The 22699-nt window shown below is 41.5% G+C and overlaps 1 protein-coding gene and 1 long non-coding RNA gene across 3 annotated transcripts in view; one reads left to right on the top strand and one right to left on the bottom strand.

The window, feature by feature from the left end:
• The window catches only part of DCC (DCC netrin 1 receptor), a 1127120-nt gene that overhangs the window by 570685 nt on the left and 533736 nt on the right, over positions 1-22699 (top strand). The gene's annotated exons all lie outside the window — the stretch shown is intronic.
• Positions 17009-18295, bottom strand: LOC144586251 (uncharacterized). Its single transcript, XR_013540970.1, has 2 exons — positions 17675-18295; positions 17009-17346 (listed from the first exon to the last, which is right to left on the bottom strand). It is a non-coding gene; the product is annotated as an uncharacterized LOC144586251 (long non-coding RNA).

The following is a 22699-nucleotide window of genomic DNA, read 5'->3' as shown; positions in this document are numbered from 1 at the left end:
TGTTTGCATTTGGGGGAGTGGGGTTTCGTCTGAAACCCAGAAGTAAACAGGCATTAACCCTGGCTGCCTCTGTGTGGTGCCAATGAAGTTCTGCACAACCACATCCTCATGCACTTTAGAGGCAACGTTGCTGCCAACATAACGCCATTGGAGAAAATCTTGTCCATAAATTACCACAAGTTAAGAAGTTAGTGTAAGCATTTGCTGTTGTACACCGAACTGTGCAATCCACATGCAATCGGAAATGCCTACCCTTCATAACTTCTGGCAAGTCCTCAGTGAGATTTAAGACAATTGTGTTCTGCCTTTGGGGGAAAAATCAATTAGATGAAACACTTATTTTACCTAAAGTAGACATTATTAAATGAATAAGCCTTGTCAGTCAAAACTAACTAAAGTCCAGTTGATTTCACTGGGTGTACTCTAGACAGGATTGTCACTGGATTTGGCCATGTGGGTCTCCTTGTCTAATATTATTGATTATAACATTTTCAGAGGGTGGAAGGATCTGACTGTTTCCCTTAAAAAACAACAAAAAGAGAGATTGAGAGAGAGGGAGAATCAGATGCAAATGGATATAAGTGCCCCTATCTTCACCTTAGTTTTATTTTTATGATACTGTCAGCCCAATGACTTCTAGTAAATATATATTTTATTGCAGCAGATCGTATGTAGTAATTGTTATGCACCTGAGCAACACTGGTGGTACAAGGATATGAAATATATTTTGCTATAAACAGAATCTGTTCAGTGGAATTGTTAGCAAATGGCTGATCAGTGAACAACATAATTATAGTCACATTTTAAGGCCAGGCTGAGCATCATTTTTAAGGAAGGAAATTGCAAAGAGGAGTCAGAAGTTCATATGTAATCTTAGGTTTCCTGGATGCTCTCAAAGCTTTATTAAATGAAATGAGTTTGGAATGTTATTTACATATCTATCAGGGGGTTGCATCATGCTAAGTATCACCAAGAGAGTTCTGGGATTGTTAAAGTGCATTTTCTGGGATTATGTGAGGATCAATATTGGCTGTCAAACAGACAAGCCTGTTGACTTAAGTCCTTTGTTACTAGTGTTCCTCTGAATGTTAAGTTGCAGAATAGTGAGCATTCTCTGGGCTGGACTGTAAGGAGTCCTGTTGTTGGACTGCATCTGCTATAATTGATCAACGTTGGTCATGTGGCTTCTGGGAGTTGAAGTCGAACGATATCTAGGGGCCCAAGTATGAGCATGCACGCATTTGGCAACCATCCTGTGGTCCCACTTCTTGACTCGCCCAACCCAGGTCTCTTCCAAGTCCTAACTCAACACTTGGACCCCACTGGAGCTCTGACCACCCACAGGCAAAGCTAAATTGTGTCGAACCCTACGGAGGATAGAACTGAATCAAACACAGTGGTGTTGTTTCATGTTGAGTTCACTGGCTGTCTATGCAGCGTTTGATGAAACAAGAATGGAGGACAGTCAAAAACAAACAAACAAACAAACAGAACTCCATACCAGGGGCTCCATCTCTGCAGAATCCCGGTGATTCTCTGTCATGGAATCTGCAGGCTCTCAACGACAGCTCATGTGTTGTCAAAAACCCCTTTCTTTCCAATTCCTCCATGCGCGGGGTCTAGCTGTGCCATTTCCTGAATCACCTGAAGGCTTTCACTCAAGCTGCAAATGAAAACCAGCGGCTGAACGGAGTCCGCTGATGGCACAGTTCTCAGCCACTGTTAGCAGTCAAAAAGTAAACAACGGGACAATGTTTGCCTCTCAAGCTGCACAGGAAGGTTAGTAATCAAGTTGTCCATCCACCATCTCACAGCCTTTTTCATTGTGACTGTTATTGTACTGAGGTGCTTTTATTTTATTATTATTTTTTTTGCCCTCACATTCTTTCCAAGCTGTTTACAGCTTTCTGGAGCACAAAGAACTTGATGCATAGAAAAGAACAGACCTGACTGCAAAACATCGTTAAAGTAACCCATAAAAGCCTTGTGCTTCCCCATTATTCTAGAAGTTTCGTATACAGTATATTTATTCTTGGCAAAGGAATGCTAGCTTTGTGAGCATACGGGGAACTGATCAGAAGTGGCCCAGGGTATTATGCTAACAGTTTGGGCCAGGAATTGAATTGTACCAAGTGGTGGAGCGTGTCTTCCATGTCTTTCAATGGCAGCTAGCTAGCTTAGCTGTGAAAGGATACCTTGTATGACACACACCTTGATGTGGCTTCTTGCTAGTGTAGGCAAATGGTGATGATGTCAGTGGTGCATCAGATCTTCTCTGGGGCTTGAATTTGAACTTCACAGGTGCTCTCATCCATGTGCTGAAGTCCAGTCCTCCACCCTCACTACTGCGACCATCCTGACATGCTTCAAGGACCTGGGCCTGCTACTTCTATTCATGAGCCAGCTTGTCACCACATTTTAATAGGGAACTGTGTCCTATAAATTCACCAGTGGCCAAAATTCAATTGGATTTTTATGTTGCTGTTAACACAGTCAGTGTTAATCTCAGCAGTGAATTATCTCAAGTTAAGTACTTGGTGTTGACGTTTGGTGTTGTATTCTGAGTCATGCAATTCAGTGCACAACTGCAATCATCTATACCGTTGTCTTAACTTGTGGCAGTTTGACACTGAGATTTACGGCAATTATTTTGTGCTGGTAGGTGTAACTAATAGGATTAAAGCCAGTGCGTTTGTTTTTTCCATGAACAAAAAGTGTCCACTTTTATTTCCAAGTTCATTTTATGAGTGCTTACATAATAAGAGGGACGTGGTGGCGCTGTCGGTTAAACTGCAGAAGCCTCTGTGCTGCAAGGTCGGAAGACCTCCAGTCATAAGATCGAATCCACGCGACGGAGTGACCTCCCATTGCTTGTCCCAGCTCCTGCCAACCTAGCAGTTCGAAAGCATGTAAAAATGCGAGTAGATAAATAGGTACCTCCACGGTGGGAAGGTCACGGTGTTCCGTGTCTAGTCGCGCTGGCCACATGACCATGGAAACTGTCTACAGACAAACGCTGGCTCTATGGCTTGGAAACATGGATGAGAACCGTGCCCTACAATTGGACACGACTGGACTAAATGTCAAGGGGAACCTTTACCTTTACCTTACATAATAACAGCTCACTTCTTTATGTGTGTAGTTGTTCCTCAGTCACTAATGGGAGCGTGTTGGAACCATGCAAGGCACATGCGTTGCTACACCGTTGCTGTATTCAGAAACTCTTCAGCCTGGAGTTGCATTTCTTTCTTTCTTTCTAATATTTGGTGAAGTGCACTATAATACTCTTTAAAATGCCCCCAGCCATCACACCATTTCCTTTGCTGTTCCCTCTGACTTCAGGAAGGCCCTAAGGCTCATTGGTCCCTCTGGGGGATTTTAATAATCAATGTTCCATGCTATTTAAAGTGCACTGATTAACACTCTGATTAGCTTTGAAAGCAAGAGAGGCACCTTCCATTATTCTGCAGTGACTTGTTAACCAAACATTCTAAAATCCAGATTGCCTGTCCACCCTCCGAGGATTAATAGCTCAGCTGCTTCAGAGCGATAGTTAAACGGTGTTCGGATCGTCAGGAAGGAATTTAAAAACAGATTTACCATGGTATGATGCATGAGATTTTAGTACCAGTGGGAAGGCAAAGGGCATTTGGGGGCTTGATGGGGTCCTCAGGGCTGTTTTATGGCCCTAACCCTTTCTGGCTAAGAAAAGAAAAGAAGAGATAATTGAGTTCATTCAAGCTTCCAAGAGAGCTATTAAGGAAGTTCCAGGGCTACCCTGTTCCTAACCCCTCATGTACCAATTTTTCAAAACTAGAAGGAGGCTTTTCATTCCTCCCTCCCTCCCTTCTGTTTTCAATCACCTGGCTGGTTCTTGGAGGGCAGAACATTGGCCCTGGATCCATAAAAGTTGTTCAGCCCTGCTTCAGAGACACAATGTTGTAGGTTATACCAGATAACTAGAAGAAGAATGTCTGAGATAAGAGTCATCCTGTCTAACATGATACATCCCATGTACTTCCATTTTCTGGGAGTCTACCATCACATTTCTTTCTTGGAAAAATCAGAATCTCATTAGACACCCTGATCTTTGTTCATTTTACCCTGGGAAATCATGTACACATCTCTTCTTTTTAATGACCTCTTGGTGTCCCCGGTGCCAGCTAAAATGATCTTTCTTCATGTTGCTCATTAGCCATTGTTGCACTATCACATTTGACCTATTTTGTCTTTCATCTCCCTCTTGAAAGGTACGTTTAATAATGCCATTAAAGTCAAGATGTGAAGCTTTTTGCAGGCTAGATTGTTTGAGATGGCAAGCTTTATATATTTATTTATTTTTATATAAAAATAAAAGTTCTCTTTTCAAAAGATAGTGCTTATCGCTATTCTTCCTAACAGCTCACTTCTTTATGTGTGTAGTTGTTCCTCGGTCACTAATGAGAGAGTGCTGGAGCCACGCATTCCCCTGGGACATGAGATAATATAGTCCCAATGATATTTTTCCACTTGCTTCTGTTTATTGAGGTAGGTATCTGGCTGTGGAGCCAGAGGTTCGGAGTTCAATTCCCACTGTGTACCCCAGAAAAATCTGCCTGTGTAGCCTTGGGCAAGCTGTACAGCCCCAGGATGCCCCCATTAGAAGGGAATCACAGATCACTTCTGAGTACTTTCCACTGGGGAAAAAAACCCCTGGAAAGGGCCATCATAAGAAAGAATGAATTTGACAATACACAATTATTATTATTCTGCCACAGGTAGAAACAGAAACTAAAGAGGCAGAAAGGAAAACCAGTAGTTAAGCTTAATTATTCCTGTTCTCTCTCTTGACACGCCATTGAGGGAGAGGTTGGCGTGTTTTTAAAATGGTTCCTTTGCAGAGATGATCGGGAAACGTTGTAATATATCTGTGGGAAAGACTAGAAAGTTCACTTTGAATTATGCAGTGGAAAGAAAGCGTCTCCTGAAGGGATCAGGTAGGAAAAAGAGAACATATTGTGTAATTTCTTTTAAAGCTAAGTAGTTGCATATAACCTTAAAAAAGGGGGGGGGACCTAAAGGGAGACTACAGCCAAGAAATCAGGAGATGGCCGAAAATGGAAAAAAGCTGCTATCATTAACATCCATGCTCAGGTTTTGCAAACTCAAGGCCATAGTTTTTTTAGTCCATCTCACATTTTGGCCTTCCTCCTTTCCTGCTGCCTTCAACACCTCCCAACATTATGCTCTTGTTTTCTTGTGAGGTGCTTAGAGAATGATGACCTCAGTTCAATAAAAGATTAAGTACATGATAACTATATTAAACTACTAATTTGTGGTTTTGACCGATATCTCCCAGAAATCCGGGAGTTGTAGTCCAAAAAATAAATAAATCCATATGCCTGCCTACCTAGAGTGGTCTTAACTGACTAGATAGGCGGGATATAAATTAAATTAAATAAATAAATAAAATAAAAAAATACCTCTGGTATTCCATTTGTTCCCTAATGCAGGGATTCCAACATTCAAGAGACAAGTAAGAATTTTCCACTACGTGTCTTCCTTCCAAAGTCTTGGTTATTGTTTAGAAGATTGATGCAGACTTCCCTTCTCTGTAAGACTTTTGGAGGGTAATTAGTTCTGCTTCTGCTTTGTCCTTTTATGATGTTTTTCTGCTGGGATTTTACGGTTAAGAAGGCTGTTGTTTTCGACTTTTTATGTGTTTTGTACTTCAGTTCCAGCAAACTGGTAAAGATGGGGTTTTATAAATATTACAATTATAAATACATGTAATTCAAACCTCCTTTCAGGGAGCATTTCCATGGCAGCCTGTTAACATTGCTGAGGGGGGAAGCAGCTAAGCATCAGGACATTTATTTTTCCAGAATGTTGTAGAAACTGGGTTTCTGCAGTACTTTCAAGATTGGAAAGGTCTCTGTGGTCATTAGCGACTGAATTCTCCGGACTACAAATCCCATTATTGTCCACTCTCCCTACCTTACAGATGCTTGCCAAATATCTAAATGTGATGCAGCTCGGAGAAGGGCCGAAATTGGAAGACTTTGAAGCTTAACTACTTCTGTGTAGCTCCATCCAAGCTTCCTGTTCCTACCTGGTACAATCTGGGAGAATTTTTTTTTCTGAGCAGGATGATTAGGTAGTGCTACGTCTAGCTAGGACTTGTAGCCTTCCAGTTTAGACTTTTCTTCCGGGTGCATCAAATTAGATGTTTGAAAGTTGCCTGTAAGGTATGGAGAAATTCCAGAATGGACAATTATGAGACTTGCAGAAAATCCAGAAGTGCCATCCCTAGTGCTTATTTACCACCCATTGGAATTGTTTCTCTTGATATCAAAGGCATATTTAATGTATGTTTAGGGATGTACAATTTAAGGTGACCATTGGCTGTCTTTTATGGAGGCCAATCTTTGACTCTAAGATCTGCTGGAGGAAATTGTTCTGTCAAAGGTGTCCTCTGTTTGAAGGGCTGAACTTAGCTTGATCTACAAGCCATTCTACAACTAGGAAAAAGAATGCAACTGCACAGTTACAAGATAGAGGATAGGATTCTAGAGGTAACACTTCATTCATTCATTCATTCATTCATTCATTCATTCATTCATTCATTCATTCATTCATTCATTCATTCATTCATTCGTTTGTTTGTTTGTTTGTTTGTTTGTTTGTTTGTTTAATTGGATTTTTACCAATAAGGTAAAAATCCTTAGGATGTAGACAAAGGATGTAGACAAACTGGAACAAGTTTAGAGGAGGGGAGCAAGGATGATTAGAGGACTGATAAAGAAAGAATGAAAAAATAATAATTGGATAGTTTGGTTAATTGCTTTTATACATAGCATAGTATCAAGTACAAGCAACAACTGCACAGAGAAAGCATGAGAGAGTAGCTTAAGTCTAGCCTTAAGAGTAGCCTAACATATATTTTATATGTTAAAAATATCTCTAGAAGCATTTTAAGTTAAAAAGAGAGATATATCTTCACTTACAGTTGCTGTCTATAGTTTGAGTCATTAGAAAAATAGGAAAAATGAAGTCTCCACATGTGGGAGAGACCCCTCCTTGCTTCCTGGATGCTTAGAGGTCAAGAAAGGAGAGAGAGACTAACGAACAAAGGAAATGAAGCAAACAAACAGGAAGAGGGCAGTGGCAAGCCAGATGTGGGGAAAAGGGACACTACAAATACAGTAGGTTAGTGGAAATAGGGAATTGTTTCAGGTCCCAAAGCCCCCCCCCTTTCACTGATACCACTGTTTGAAATCCTGCAAGATTGTTATTATCTGAACAAGAACTAGGCATGATTAATCTTGAGAAAAGAAGACTGACAACAGATAAGATAGCACTCTTGAACTACTTGAAAGGCTGTCATACAGAGAAGGGGCAGGATCTGTTCTCACTCGTTCCAGATTGCAGGCCACCTAATCATGGGCACAAGTTTCTGGAAGCCAGAGTTAGGTTGAAGATCAAGAAAAACTTCCCAAGTGTTAGAGCAGTATGACAATGGAACTAATTGCCTCAGGTGGTGGTGGATGCTCCAACACTTGAGGCATTCAAGAGATAGTTAGACAGTCATCTGTCATTTGACTTGGATTCCTACACCAAGAAGAGTGTTGGAGTCAAAGGCCTTATATGCCTTTTCCAACTCCATTATTCTATGATTCTATGAAACAGTTCCAACATTTCAGTGCACCCTGTGGCACCTGAACCACCAATTTTCAGTTCTGTGTTCTTTTTCAAAGCTCTTCATTCTCAGCTACAGTGTCCATAGCATCTATGTCTTTCAGACATTTAACACTTGATACAGATACAAGGAAATGATTTTCCTAATCACCTTCAAGCATGATTTTCAAGCGGAGTGAGGACTTAGGCATTCTCCAGATCCTATTTGACTGCAGCTTCTATCACAGCTAACGAGCAGAGTGGATGGGGACAAAGGGTGGACATTGCAGTCTACCAACATCTGAAAGTCCATACATTCTCCATCCCTGATCTGCAATTTAGGCTCATGTTTTCCCCTTCATCATAATGGGGTATTTAAACCAGGACGGCATATTGCAGCTGTTTTCCTCATATCTGTGTTGTGTACCTCACCCTGTAAGATAACTAGTTAGGTTCTTGAAGTGACATGCTCTAGGATCCTCTGCTTCCTGAGGAAGAAAGTCCATGCTTTTCTTCCTCAACTGTGTGCCGATCACCTTTGGGTTGCCTTTGAACAGCATATGGCCAAGAAAATAACTCAGCTGCTGCTTTTTAATACAGTTTGTAAACAAATCCAGAGCTGTCTAATGCATTTTCCGACCTCCCTCTTCCCACTTTCAACATTAACTTGTTTACTGAAAACCATTTTTCTTAGTCATTTCTTAATTTCCCAGAACTAATATCTATAATAAGGACAATAAAGAAAAATGATCCCATTTGGCTAGAAGACAAAAGCTGACAGGCAAAAATTGTAAGTCACTTTCTTGTGCTTGTCTGAGAACATTGAGGCGTCTTTGGTTTCATATGACCTAGCTTTTTTTAAAAAAATGATGACCATACTGCTGAAGGTGTGTTGCTCAAGAGTTCTTACACAAAGAACTCACTGGCCAAAATCCTCGTACATGGTTAGTCCAGTGTAATGATGACAGAATAACGTGAGGCTAAACTGCAGATTGTAAAATGGTCACTATGCAAGGACCTAGAAAACGATGCCATAATGACTAGAAGCCAGCACAAATTTATCAAGAACAAATCCTGCCAGACTAATCTGATCTCATTTTTTTGATCAGGTAACCTCCTTGATAGACAGAGGAAATGCTATAGACATAGTATATCTTGACTTTAGCAAAGCTTTTGATAAAGTGCCCCATGATATCCTGATTAGCAAGCTAACTAGGTGAGGGCTGGATAGATCAACTGTCAGCTGGATAAACAATTGGGTACAGAATCATACTTAGAGGGTGATAGTTAATGGCTCTTTCTCCAACTGGGAGGAGGTAACAAGTGGGGTATACTAGGGTTCAGTCCTGGGTCTGGTGCTCTTCGACATTTTTATTAATGACTTGGAAGTGGGAGTGTAGGGAATACTTGTCAAATTTGCAGATGACACAAAATTGGGTAGAATAGCTAATACCCTGGAAGACAGAAACAAAATTCAAAATGATCTTGATACGCTGGAGCACTGGGCTGAAAACAACAGAATGAAATTCAGCAGGAATAAGTGTGAAGTACTGCACCTCGGAAGAGAAACCAAATGCATAGTTACAGATTGGGGGGGGGGGGGAACCTGACTCAGCAATACTATGAGTGAGAACAATCTTGGAATTGTCCTAGATCAGAAGCTGAATATGAGTCAACAGCGTAATGTGGCTACAAAAAAAGGCAAATGCTATTTTAGGCTGCATTAACATAAGTATAGTTTCCAGATCCCGTGAGGTGCTATTTCCACTTTATTCAGCACTGGCCTCACCCTGAGTACTGTGTCCAGTTCTGGACACCACACTTCAAGAAGGATGCTAACAAATTGCAACAAGTTCAGAGGAGAGCAACAAGGATATTCAGGGTGCTGGAAAGCAAGCCCAGTGAGGAAAGACTGAAATAAGTGGGCATGTTTAGCCTTGAGAAAATAAGACTAAGGGGTGATATGATAACACTTTTGAAATACTTGAAAGGATGTCATACAGACAAAGGGCAGAATCTGTTCTCGATCGTCCCAGAGTGCAGGACACGCAACAATGGACTCAAGTTACAAGAAGCCAGATTTCAATTGAATATCAGGAAAAACTTCCTAACTGTTAGAGCAGTATCACAATGGAACTACTTACCTTGAGAGGTGGTGAGTGCTCCAACACTGAAGGCATTCAAGAGAGATGTAGACACACACCTGGCAGATATTCTTTGATTTGTATTCTGCATTGAGCAGGCGGTTGCACTTGATGGCCTTATAGGTCCCTTATCACTATTCTATGATTCTATTATCATTCCACCACCATAAAAAAGGGAGGGAAGGAGGGGTAAATCTGCATAAGGGGATAGTGAAGTAATGCAGGACTAAGGTCTGGAGCACCATGGCTGATTCTTTCCTACTTCTAAATTCTTTTGAATAATCCAGAAAAATGGAAAGCTGGTAGCTAGTCTAAAGATATTGTTGTCTCAGCCTATCTAAGCATGGGTTGATTGCAGCTGAAACAAGACTTTGATTTGGCAGAAATCTCTGGACATAAAGGGTATGTCATCTTTTTAACAGGATAGGGCAGGTGTGTCACATCACCTACCTGGTTCAATTTCCTTCACAGATATTACTGTTCTATTGGTGTGGACAATTATCCTGAATATTTCTCATGTCTGAATATTCCCAATGTCAGATTCCATCTGATTTAGTTGCCATCACAGGCTTGACAGGGCAATAAGCAGTGGGACTGCACAGACAAGATTGATGGGGTAGAAAGTGAGATGATCTCAAACTACACTGAAATAGACATGCAAGTGCATGTTGCTCTTAGTGGAAATTCTCTTTCCGATGGCTGTTTCCATCCTCAACCAGCACAATGAGCCAGCATACCTGTGTCAGCTCCCCACTGTAATGTACATCAGTGTCATATAACATGGGGAAAGTAGTCAAGAACCTCAATGTTGTTTGGAAAAGCAAAGAGACTCAAAACATTGTGTTGACCAAACTGATCGATAATTTTTATGGTTGGGACTCAAAGCTGGCTTCTGGAATACAATGTTTAACTGAAAGTAGGAATGGTTGCAACCCTTTTGTTTCCACTCTTTTCTGTATTTGATTTTTTTTAAAATCTCAGTTTCTCATTTATGAAGAAATTAGCAAATTTCGATAAGTTTGCAACAAAAATGAAACAAATAAGTCCCACCCATCTGTTCTAGTTAGTACAGTCGTGCCCCGCTTTATGATTACCCCGTTTAACGTTGAATCCGCTTGATGATGGTGTTTTTGTAATCGCATTTGCGATCACAAAACAATGGTTTGAATGGGGAAAATCTGCTTTGCGATAATGGGTTCCCTGCTTTGGGCAGTGATTTTCGCTTTACGACGATCAAAAACAGCTGATTGTTGGATTTCAAAATGGCCGCCCGGTGTACATAATGGCTCCCTGCTGTGTTTAGGAGCCATTTTTCGCTTTACAGGCACCCGAAAATGGCAGCCCCTATAGAGGATCTTTGCTGGACGGTGAGTTTTCAGCCCATTGGAACGCATTGAACGGTTTTCAGTGCATTTCAATGGGCTTTTTTATTTCGCTTTACGATGTTTTCACTGTACAGCAATTCCGCTGGACCGAATTAACGTCGTTAAGCGAGGCACCACTGTAGATACTGTTGTTCCCAGGACAAGGGAGAGCATGTTGCACCTGTCTGTTGTACAGTATTTCTCTTAAGGATGGATAGTCTTACAATGAAAGGAGGTGGCAACATAAATGCACCATTGCTAGCATGGTTGAACACAGAGACCAAAAGCCAAAATGTTGAGCTGAGTTCTCAAGAGTCTTGATGGATGAACCTATCCATTTTGTTTCCTGATACATTATTTTCCTTTTTTTAAAGCCCAGGTTTGTTCAATCAACTTCATTAGGACTTGGATATTTTGGAGAACTCAACAGTGGTTAACTAAAAAGGGACTGAAAGCGAAATTTGTAAGAGATGAAGTCATAACAAGTCCTGAAAGCCATCATCTTGCCATTTGTCTTAAGGGAAGAAATGTCACCCTCACTTCTGGATGCTCCAAAATTCAAACCCGAGTTTAAGAAGGTCCTAAACCTAAATGAACAATTTCCCCCATTTCAGTTTATTTCATATTTGAATCCTCTCTTTTCTGAAGTTCTTCCCATTCCACGGTTTAGAAAATTTTGTGTAAAATAACAAAGTGAAACAAAATTCTCCCCCTTAGCTAACTAGAATGACAAGAGAAACGGTTCTAAGTGAAAAGTAGAATCATACTTTTAAATAACGGAGATTAGTGCCAATTTTCTTTTTCTGTAATATTTTGCACCCAAAACGACTAAGATTTTCTTGACAGATCTTAATGCCAACCTAAAAAGCTCTTTGTTGTCTTATTAAGCAAGTTGAATTTTGTGTGTGTGTGTGTGTGTGTGTGTGTGTGTGTGTACACACACACACACACACACACACACACACACACACACACACACACACACACACACACACACACACACACACATTTTTAAAAATGTTTCGGGTGCACCAACCATGTCCAGTCCTCTTGGGTATGTTTGTACATTTTTTGCTTTGCTTGTGTTATCAGTTGCCCCAAACCATATACAGCAACAAGAAAGAGCTGCAGAACATAGAATACAATTGAGTATTGCACATAGATGTTAGTTTTCATCATAATGGGATTTCCACTTAGGGAAGAAAGAACACTTCTCATTAGTCTGTGTGTTTTTAAAGTGCAGCCAGCTTACATAGATCGGGGTCCTTATTTGTAATAAGCACCACTGCTTCATTTAAGGGCTTTTCTTTTCTGATTGATTAGTCCATCTTGCACCATGCTACCAGTTGAGAATTATTAACTGCATCTAACAATTCAGCAAGCTCAGCACATCCAAACAGTAGCCTGATTAGAAATGGTGCTTAAGCTCCTGAGGCTCTTAGGAAGGGAATGAGTTGAAGAGTGATGGTTCGCCTGACTTCAGTGACTGAAAGGGGAACGGAGTGTTTTCCCCCATTCAGTCTTGTCAATGGATCATTCATGGTTTGAAAGGAGGAAGGCATCCTATTTGCTTTTTTCAATCCATGGTTTTTAACGTGTGGTCAATGTGGTTTGGCTATAAGTTTGTAAGCAATTGTGTAGGAACTGAATATTGTATAGAGCGCCAGTGAGGGAAATCAGTCTGTGTTTTGCCTTTGTCCATTTCAGATTTATTAACTCTTGTGTTTTCACTGACCCATTACTATATTCAGCTCGTGATTAAAACGAAAACGAAAACAAACGGCTTTCCCAATTATATACATTATGCTGTGCAGCTTTTGAACAGAGAACAAGATTACAAAATTCAAAGAAAAGAGGAATCCAAAGGATTAATGGCGCCTGGTTAATTTAAAATGCAGGTCAAGTGAAGTTTATTGTTGTTGGGTGCCATCAAGTTGCTTCTGACTTACGGCAATTGTATGGATTAGTGGCTTTCACAAAGTGCTATCAGTAACAGCTCTGCTCAGAGCTTTCAAAATTAAGGCTGTTGTTTCCTTTACTGGGTCAATCCATTTTCGGTTCAGTCTTCCTTTTTTTCCTGCTGCCTTCAACTTCTCCCAACATTATTGTCTTTTCCGCCAAGTCTTGTCTTCTCGTGATATGCCCAAAGTATGATAACCTCAGTTTTATCCGTTTCACTTCTAGTAAGAATAGTCTTGATTTACTCTAGAACCCATGCATTTATCTTTCTAGCAGCCCATGTTATCTACAAAGCTCTTGCCACCATTACATTTCAAAAGAATCTGTATATTTTTCTGCCACCTTTCTTCACTGTCCTCCTTTCACATCCATAGCAATTAGAAATGCCATGGTATGGATTACCTGGATCTCAGTCCCTAGCAATGCATCTTCAGTCTTAAAGACTTTTTATAATTCCTTTGTAGTTGCTTTTCTGAGTCTCACTGTTTGCCTGCCCAGCCCAGAATGATGAGATGAAACACAATAAAGTGGGTTAAACTAGGGCCACAACTTTATTAACTTATTTACACTTTAATTTCCCCTGTTTTAAGGGGGCCTGCCATAGTGCAACACAGGTCTGAGACTGTTATCAGTCTTACTTGACCGGTCCAGACCTTTCCCCCATGGAATCCTGTGCCGAAAGGGATCCCAGGACCCTCTTGGTCATAAGTACCGTAGGCCGGCCTAAAGCCTAGCCTTGGGGACCCAATAGAATCACACACCCCTGGGGTCCCCTGTTTTCTCCTCCCCTTAGCAGAACCTCTCTTACTGCAATCCTGAGAGGAGGGGTGTCTACGCTGCTGGGTGTATTCCCTGTAAATCTCCTGCTCCCATCCTGCTTTGCACTACCCACTGTTGCAACCTATTTAAAAGAGACATTCTATTATTAAAGGACCCCAAATGTCCAGGGTAAGTAAGAATGGGATGGGTGAAAAAACACCTGCACTCAAAGGCCAATGTAGGTGCAGGTCAAAAATTCCCATCCGGCCCCGAAGCGACCAGCTAGTCTCATTCTTACTACTTCATGAGTGGGCAGGTGGGAAGCAGCCAAAGGCATGGAAAGAGGACTAGGCAGGCAGAGGCAGCTTTTTCAAAAGCTCACCCTTAGCCTTGCGTGCTGTCCTCCCAGGATTCCCTGCTGTATCTCTCCGGACGGGCGGGCAAAGATGCCCATTCTGGAGGGACCAATGTGTTAAGAAAAACCAGTTCATTACATATACATACACATCAGGTTTGCCACAGTATAAGCTGCATTTATCAGCACACACCCATTTCATTGAAGATCAGTTCATCTGGAAAAGGGATTTCTCCCTAGGTTTATATAAATGAGAAGGTTTTTCAATGTACTCATAAGAATGGGGAAGTATGTGCCTCCACACTGATTCCCAACCTTGGTTAACCTAGGTGTTCCTTAACTGCAATTCCCAGAAACTTCCACCATCAACTGTGCTGGCTGGTGTTTCTGGGAGTTGCAGATCAAGGAGACCTGGGTTACCCAAGGTTGGGAACCACTGACCTACATGATTTATTCAATATTGTGACTCCAAATTGGCCATTAGAATGTGTGAAGGACCATCAGAGCATGTCAACAGCAACAATGTGAATTGATATGAACTTGCTTGGGATTACAGACTGCAGCCTTGCAGATGAAGAGCTGCCAGTCTGTTGTTGTTGTTTTTATAAAACAAACAAACAAAAAAACAAAACCATCAAAAGAATTATGGGTTTAGTCTACAGATTTCAGAATCTCTCCCCTAATGTGGCCAACTGACTGAGGGATTCTGGGGTTTTAAACCTTAAAATGTAGTTCTAGAGCAGCGGTCTCCAATCTTGGACCTCAAGATGTTGTTGGACTTCAATTCCCAGAAATCCTGGCCAGCAGAGGTGGTGGTGAGGGCTTCTGGCAGTTCTAGTCCAAGAACATCTGGAGGCCAAAGGTAGGGGACCACTGTTCTAGAGGGCTGGATTTAATCCTGTAGCATCTGCGAGATCATCAGATTTACTGTGGCAATGACTTTCATAAGCAAAGCTTGGTCCAGCAGCTGTATAAATGGAGAGAATAGCTTTGTGGATTTGTAGGAAAGGGTTCCTTGCCCCATTCAAACAGAATGATCACTTTTCCTGTGTGTGATCTCACCCCTCTCATGAGGTTCTTGAATTTCTGTTTTACCAAAGCAGTGTTTCGTCTCTTTGCTATCAGTTGAGAAAGCTGTATATTCAATCCAGGTAGTTAATTTAAAAAGCAACATTTTCCCTTAAATGTCCAGACATGGGGAAACCTGTGAACTTCTCAAGTTAATTCATAACATTAAAAATAAAATAAATGTTGCATCTAGAAAATTGGAAAAACAGGATTTTTGGAGTGTTCTCACTGTGAGATCATTTCTCAGGAAAGCTCCAGGCTGCAAACAGAAAATTAAAGTTCATCAGTGAAGCTCTTAACCTTTAATGCTGATAATTGACTTTTGGTACTGTCATACTTCCCTTATTATATCATTATGAATTATTTGTGTACTTAATAGGGAGCTGAAAAATAATGCTGCAGTAGTGAAAAGATTACATTTTATAAGTTTCATTTTGCTGCAATAATTTTGTAATACATTAATAATTGTACCTGAAGGTAAGGAATATCTTTATTTCTTTTAAAATCACCTCTTGATTGCTTTCTAAATTAGACCATGAAGAGATGAAAAAAAAAATAGGCCAGGAGAATATGAAAAATAGGAAATCGGTGGATTCTTTCAACTTCCTAGACACATGAGAGAAACAATGTTTTGTCAAGGTATTTTTAAAGAAAGAAGAAAGATGCTATATAGAGACGAGTTTGTAGTATGCCTGTAAACTCTGAACTATGACTGCTGTCCTTTTGACATTGCAAGCCAGAGAGATTTGCATACCAGCAGATCCAACCCTGGCCAAAGCAACCCACTCTTGCCTCTATGTTATGCTTCCCTTTAGCTCATGTTCCCTTTAGCTCATGTTGATTTCAAGTTCAACCTTTAGACTAAACCACTGGTTCTTAACCTTGGGTTACTCAGGAGTTTTGGACTGCAACTCCCAGAAGCCTTCACCACCAGCTGTGTTGGCAGGGGTTTCTGGGAGTTGCAGTTCAAAAACATCCGAGTAACAAAGGTTAAGAACCACTGGACTAAACCATAGGAACACAGGAATCTGTGTTATACCAAGTCAAACTGTTGGCCTGTCGAATCCAAAATCCAGGCAAGATATTTTTAAAAACCCCTACAATGAGGTCTTTGGTATTCTATGGTGGTCTCACATCCAAGTATTACGAGCCTGGCATTATTTACCTTCCAAAATCAGGCAAGATCAGTGTGTAAAAGGTGGCAACAGGGAAAAGCAGCAAATGGAACTGAATAGCAAGCTTGCCCCAGGTTTGCCAGGTTGTTTATTTATTTATTTATTTATTTATTTGATTTTTACCCCGCCCCTCTAGACCATGACTACTCGGGGCGGTTGTGTGTTAAAAGTTGTAACCTTTGGCAATTTCTATGCTTACTTGACTGTCCAGACAGGCAGGTAATAGGGATGGGCACAGGGAATGTTTTGGAGGTGGGGGTGGCTTCTTCCAGACAAATGCTCTTTTTTTGACACTTTTTGTGCACTGCTCCTTTCATTTTGCACAGAAAAGATGGCCTCTTTTTGGTCATTTCACCTTGGATTTTCCTATTTCTTTTTCCTGGCATTAATCTAAAAGCCCTAAAGAACCCATGAAATCAACTCCAAAGAAGCAGAGGGAAGGCAACAGAAAATCAATCTACTCCAAAATCAGGCAACAGCACATGAAGAGAAAAATAATCAGCAGATTTGTGCAGTCACTAGTCTCTAATGGGATGAGGTGGCACTGCGCGTTAAACCGCAGAAGCCTCTGTGCTGCAAGGTCAGAAGACCAGCCGGTGTAAGATCAAATCCACGTGATGGAGTGAGCTCCCGTCGCTTGTCCCAGCTCCTGCCAACCTAGCAGTTCGAAAGCATGCAAATGCAAGTAGATAAATAGGTACCACTTTGGTGGGAAGGTAATGGTGTTCTGTGTCTAGTCGTGCTGGCCATGTGACCACAGAAACTGTCTTCAGACAAAAACTCTCACTCTGCGGCTTGGAAACGGAGATGACCACCGCACCCTAGAGTCGGACATGACTGGACTAAATGTCAAGGGCAATCTTTACCTTTAAAAAGGTAAAGGTAAAGGTTCCCCTTGACAATTTTTGTCCAGTTGTGTTCGACTCTATGGCTTTCCAAGCCATAGAGCCAGTGTTTTGTCCGAAGACAATCTTCCGTGGTCACATGGGCAGTGTGACTTAGACACGGAACGCTGCTACCTTCCCACCGAGGTGGTCCCTATTTCGAACCGCTAGGTTGGCAGGAGCTGGGGCAAAGCAACGGGAGCTCACTCCGTTGCGTGGATTCGATCTTATGACTGCTTGGTCTTCTGACCCTGCAGCACAGGCTTCTGCGGTTTAGCCCGCAGCGCCACCACGTCCCTATAATCTTTACCTTTACCTAGCCTATAATACCACATTTAGGCAGGTCTAGTGGCACATTGGCACAGTCACAAAGTTTACTCCCACAGCATACCCACATGTGTCTCACCAAAACGGACACCATTAACAGAATAAAAACAATAAATTAATAAAATAAACAGTTGTTTTTTTTAAAAAATCAATCTAACAGGGAAACCATACGTAAGTGCACGCAGAAGGAAAGAATATCAAAATAAAGAACACACACCTCTCAAAAACCAAGAAAAAGAAGCAAGCAAATTTTTTAAAAAATATTAAAGCTCCTTATCACATGATGCCTTCTCTTCTTTGAGTTCACTCAGTAGCAGCAGGAAGTACAGGCAGGCAACAAAAATAATCCAGGAAACAAAAGGAGCAAAGAGAGGAAAAAACCCGAAAATGGGAAAAGGAGATCCAAAAGGTAAATCATCATCCCAAGGAGGCATCCTGGTATGGACAGGCTGCCTGGCAGCAGCAAAGCTAATCCATAGCAATTTGGGGGAGGCGTCACCCCAAAAATCAAGTATAAAACAAAGATCCAAAACTGGGGCACAGGCAGCACAATCCAAGATGGAAGGCACTTGGAACTCGCACATTCCACAAGAAAAAGTAGAGGATACCTTTGCTGTTTTCAGTTAAACCCAGGCCATATTTTAAACCCAATCCCCCCCCCCGGACATTCTGAGTGTCTCCTTATAGCAGCCCTCCCACTATTGTTGGATTTAAAAAATCTCAGGCAATTTGACAAAGGAATAGTGAAAGTAAAGTTAAGTAAATGAGGAGAAACATTAAAAAAATCTGCATAACTTTTGTGTATCCCTCTTGTTAATATGAACCATTCGTTTAATGCGTTCCTATGGGGCGAAAACTCACCGTTCAGTGAAGATCCTCCATAGTGCCGCCATTTTCGCCACCTTGGTAAGCGAGGGCAGTGCGTGGAAACACTTGCAGTGGCCATTTTGGACACCCGGCGGCCATTTTGGAACCGCCAATCAGCTATTCTAAAAACATCGCAATGCGAAGATCAGTAAGCGAAACGCTTACCGATCATCGCAATGTGATGTTTTCCCATTCAAAACATCACAATACGATCGCATTAGCGATCGCAAAAAATAGATCGCTATGCGGATGCGTCGTTAAACGGTGTGCTCGTTATGCGCAGCACCACTGTATATATTACTGAAACAACGACGTCTACGTTGACTTGGGCATGTCGTGAGAATGGCTGATGGTCAGATTCCAAAAGATCTCCTGTATGGAAAATTAATACAGGGAAAGTGCCCCAGAGGCTGCTGTCAGGATCTGGCCCACACTGCCCTGGAAGCTGCAGGATCGGGGCCAGTCTGACCCAGGAGTGGCCTGGGTAATTGCAGGCTCAGGCCCTGGCTGGTGTCACAGCTGCTGGGCCACTCATGAGGCTCACCTGGAAACCTAGAGGGAAGGCCTATTTAAGTACTGGTTCTCCTTCCCACAACTTGCTTCAGCAACAAAGGTCTTTGGTCCTGCTGTGCTGCTCCTGAGCCCCGGAGTTCCTGTGTTCTAGTGTTCCTGCCTTGGCCCCTGCTCTTGCCTTGCTCGCCTCCTGCATCTCTACCTCTGGATTCCAGTGTTCCTGGACCTGTCTCTGTTCCTGCCCCTGCTTGCTTCTGCTGGTCTCCCACATCTCAGCACCTTGTTCCATCTCTGTGCTCCCAGTCCTGTGGCCTGGCTCCCAGCTCCTGCTCTGTTTGGTCATGGCCAGCTGTGCAGTTAGTGTCTTTGGACTTTATACCCTATGTGGTGGGCTGGGTCATAATCCCCTCATCCATGGAGGGACACTGCCTGTGATATCTTGGATTTTGACAGCTGCAATATGAGGACCTGCCACTTGTTCTCAGGTTTTGACCTTCAGATCTCAAGGAATTGAAGCCACTGACCTAGCAACTCTAATTCTCTTCCTCCATAATGTCATACCAGCTGCTTTATTATGACACATAAGCAGATGACAAAGAACAGTTGTACATGCACATGTATGGTCTCCCTGTGGACCCCAATGTTACTAAGATTCTGCCAGCCTTCTCTGAAATGGCTAGTTCTCAGTGAGCAAGAAACTCCAGATATGCTTTCACGAGGATGGCTGTGATAACACCTTAAGAGCTGTGTGAAATGCTTTGAAGAATTTCACAGATTTTTATCAATATTATTCTAGCCCTCTCAGGAATCTTTGAAATATTGGCCAACACTTTCCTTAAAAACCTATATGAATTGCAAAATAAATAAATCAGGTTTTAGTTTTCATGCCAGGCAAAAACAAAACAGAAATAAAAAAACATCAGGATAGAAACACATGGCACCTTTAACTGATATTTTTTAATGTGAGCTTTCATGAACAAGTTCACTTCTTCAGGTTTTAGTTTGACCTCTAAAGGAGCTGTTCAAGGTCCTGGACCTATTTAAGGAACAGAGATTAACTTTTAAAATAGTGTGCATGGTGGACTAAAACTCAGAGCAAATTCACTGATCCCCTGACTTCAGAGGCTCCACTGGGCTTGTCTCTCAAATACCTAGAAGTCAACATGGATTTGTCAAGAGTAAATCCTGGCAGAATAATCTGATCTCATTTTTTGATCAGGTAACCTCCCTTATAGACAGAGGGAATGCTGTAGACCTACTATATCTTAACTTCAGCAAAGACTTTGACAAAGTGCCCCATGATATTCTGATTAGCAAGTTAAACTAGCTGTGGGCTGGATATAACTGTCAGGTGGATACACAGTTGGCTACATAATCATAGTCAGAGGATGATGATTAATGGGTCCTTCTCAAACTGGGAGGAGATAACAAGTGGGGCACCCCAGGGCTGAGTCCTGAGCCCAGTATTTTTCAACATTTTTATTTATAACTTGTATGAGGGAGTGCAGGGAATGCTAATCAGATTTGCAGATGATAAAAAAAGGATGGAATAGCTAACACCCTGGAAGACAGAAACAAAATTCAAAATTATCTAGTTAGACTTGAGCACTGGGCTGAAAACAACAGAATGAAATTCAACAGGAGTGAGTGCAAAGTATTGCACCTCAGAAAAGAAATCAAATGCATAGTTACAAGATGATAGAAACCTGGCTTAGCAATACAAGCCAGAACGATCTTGAAGTCGTTGTAGATCACAAGCTGAATATGAGCCAACAGTGTGATGTGGCTACAGAAAAGGCAAATGGCATTTTATGCTGCATTAACAGAAGTATAGTCTCTAAATCCCATGAGATACTAGTTCCCCCCTCGATTAAGCACTATTCTGGACACCACACTTAAAGAATAATTCCAACAAATTGGAACAAGTTCAGAGGAGGGCAACAAGGATGATTAGGAGACTGGAAATTAAGCCTTATGAGGAATGGCTGAAAGAATTGGGCATATTTAGCTTGGAGAAAAGGAGACTGATGGGAGATATGATAGGACTTTTCAAATACTTGAAAGGCTGTCATACAGAGGAGGGGTAGGATCTGTTCCTGATCATTGCAGAGTGCAGAACACACAACAGTGGCCTTAGCTTACAGCCAGATTTTGATTGAATATCAGGAAAAACTTCCTAACTGTTAGAGCAGTACAGCAATGGAACCAATTAACTTGAGAAATGGTGAGTGCTCCAAAACTGAAGGCATTCAAGAGAAATGTAGACACGCACGTGGCAGATATTATTTGATTTGTATTCCTGCACTGAGCAGGGGATTGGACCCAATGGCTTTATAGGCCCCTTCCAACTTCATGATTCTATGATATTTCAAGAAAAAACGAAGGACTGTTCCAAAGAGTTTTTATTTTGAGTTTCCTTCTTGTAAGAGTGGTTGTTTTGCTAACTCAGTTTGGTTAGACTGATGCTAAATATCTTCCTCATTGAAGAGTTAAATTAGCCCACTGGCTAATTTAAGAGTAGGGGGCATTTGTAGTAAACCTTATGGAAGAAAGCTATAGGGGTTTATTTTTACATTGAGAACATTGCCAGATTTGCGTCTCTCCTCAAGGGTGGCACTCTTGCAAATAAAATGATTAAAGCTCACTGCTTCATGTTTCTCTAGACTCATGAGTTTAATGAGCCCTCCATTCCAAATCTGAGGCTATTATTGCCTCAGAGATTAGCTAGTCAGTGGCACCAGAAGATCTGCCATGGCTGCTGATTCTGAAGGAGGGACATTAAACACATCACCTTGATTGTGAGCTCTGTTTTCGCAGCAGAGAGTCTTAATCCCTGTCAGAAATTAGCTTTTTCACTTTTTGGCAGGCAGGGTTGGCTTTGGGTACAACAATGATTGTCTTCTCTTTTTTTGGCAGTGAGGGAAGAAAGACAGCAAAAGGGTCAACCCAGATTTTCTTATTAATGGCCAACAGCTGGCAAAACTAAGATAGTATGTGTGTGTATGTGGGAAACAACTGTAGAAAATAGATATTTTCAAAGATATCTAGAATTTAAAACTGGGATGAATGAAGCAACAGCCCTCCAGGTATTGATGGAGTGCAGCTTTCAGAGTTCCTTGGTGTTGGCCTTGCTGATTAAGTGCTGCCCAACAACATCTGGACCTTCCACACACCTGGTTTCAATGCACACAACATTTTACAGACCCCTAGTTTAAAAGTTGAGAGGCAGAATTATGCATGTCAAACTATGAGCTGTTTGAAGTTTCCTGGAGAGGAGACAATATAAAGTGCTGGAGAGATCATAAGGGAATCCACCCTAATGTTTGCAATCAGTCTAAATACAATTTTGAGTTCAGATTTGCCTCAGAGTTAGACTGCTGAAAATTGTGTGTTCTTGTATTTTGAAGTATAGCGTCTCCTCACCAGGATTTAAGGCTGCAGTTCTGTGGTCAAGCTATTTAACTCCCCTTGACTCTGAAAGGATAACACTGAACCAGCCTGTGTGAAATACTGCTATTGAAAATTATATGACTAACCAGCATCTCTGCACTTTGGATATATTGTGCCATTGCTTAAATATTGTAGAGGATGTTATATAATGTTAAGAAACAAAATAAAACAAATGGAT

The sequence above is a fragment of the Pogona vitticeps genome, chromosome 2 (genome assembly GCF_051106095.1).
Source record: "Pogona vitticeps strain Pit_001003342236 chromosome 2, PviZW2.1, whole genome shotgun sequence".
NCBI classification, from domain to species: domain Eukaryota; kingdom Metazoa; phylum Chordata; class Lepidosauria; order Squamata; family Agamidae; genus Pogona; species Pogona vitticeps.
The sequence above is the reverse complement of the archived record's forward strand: the minus strand, read 5'-3'. Positions and strand labels throughout refer to the sequence as shown.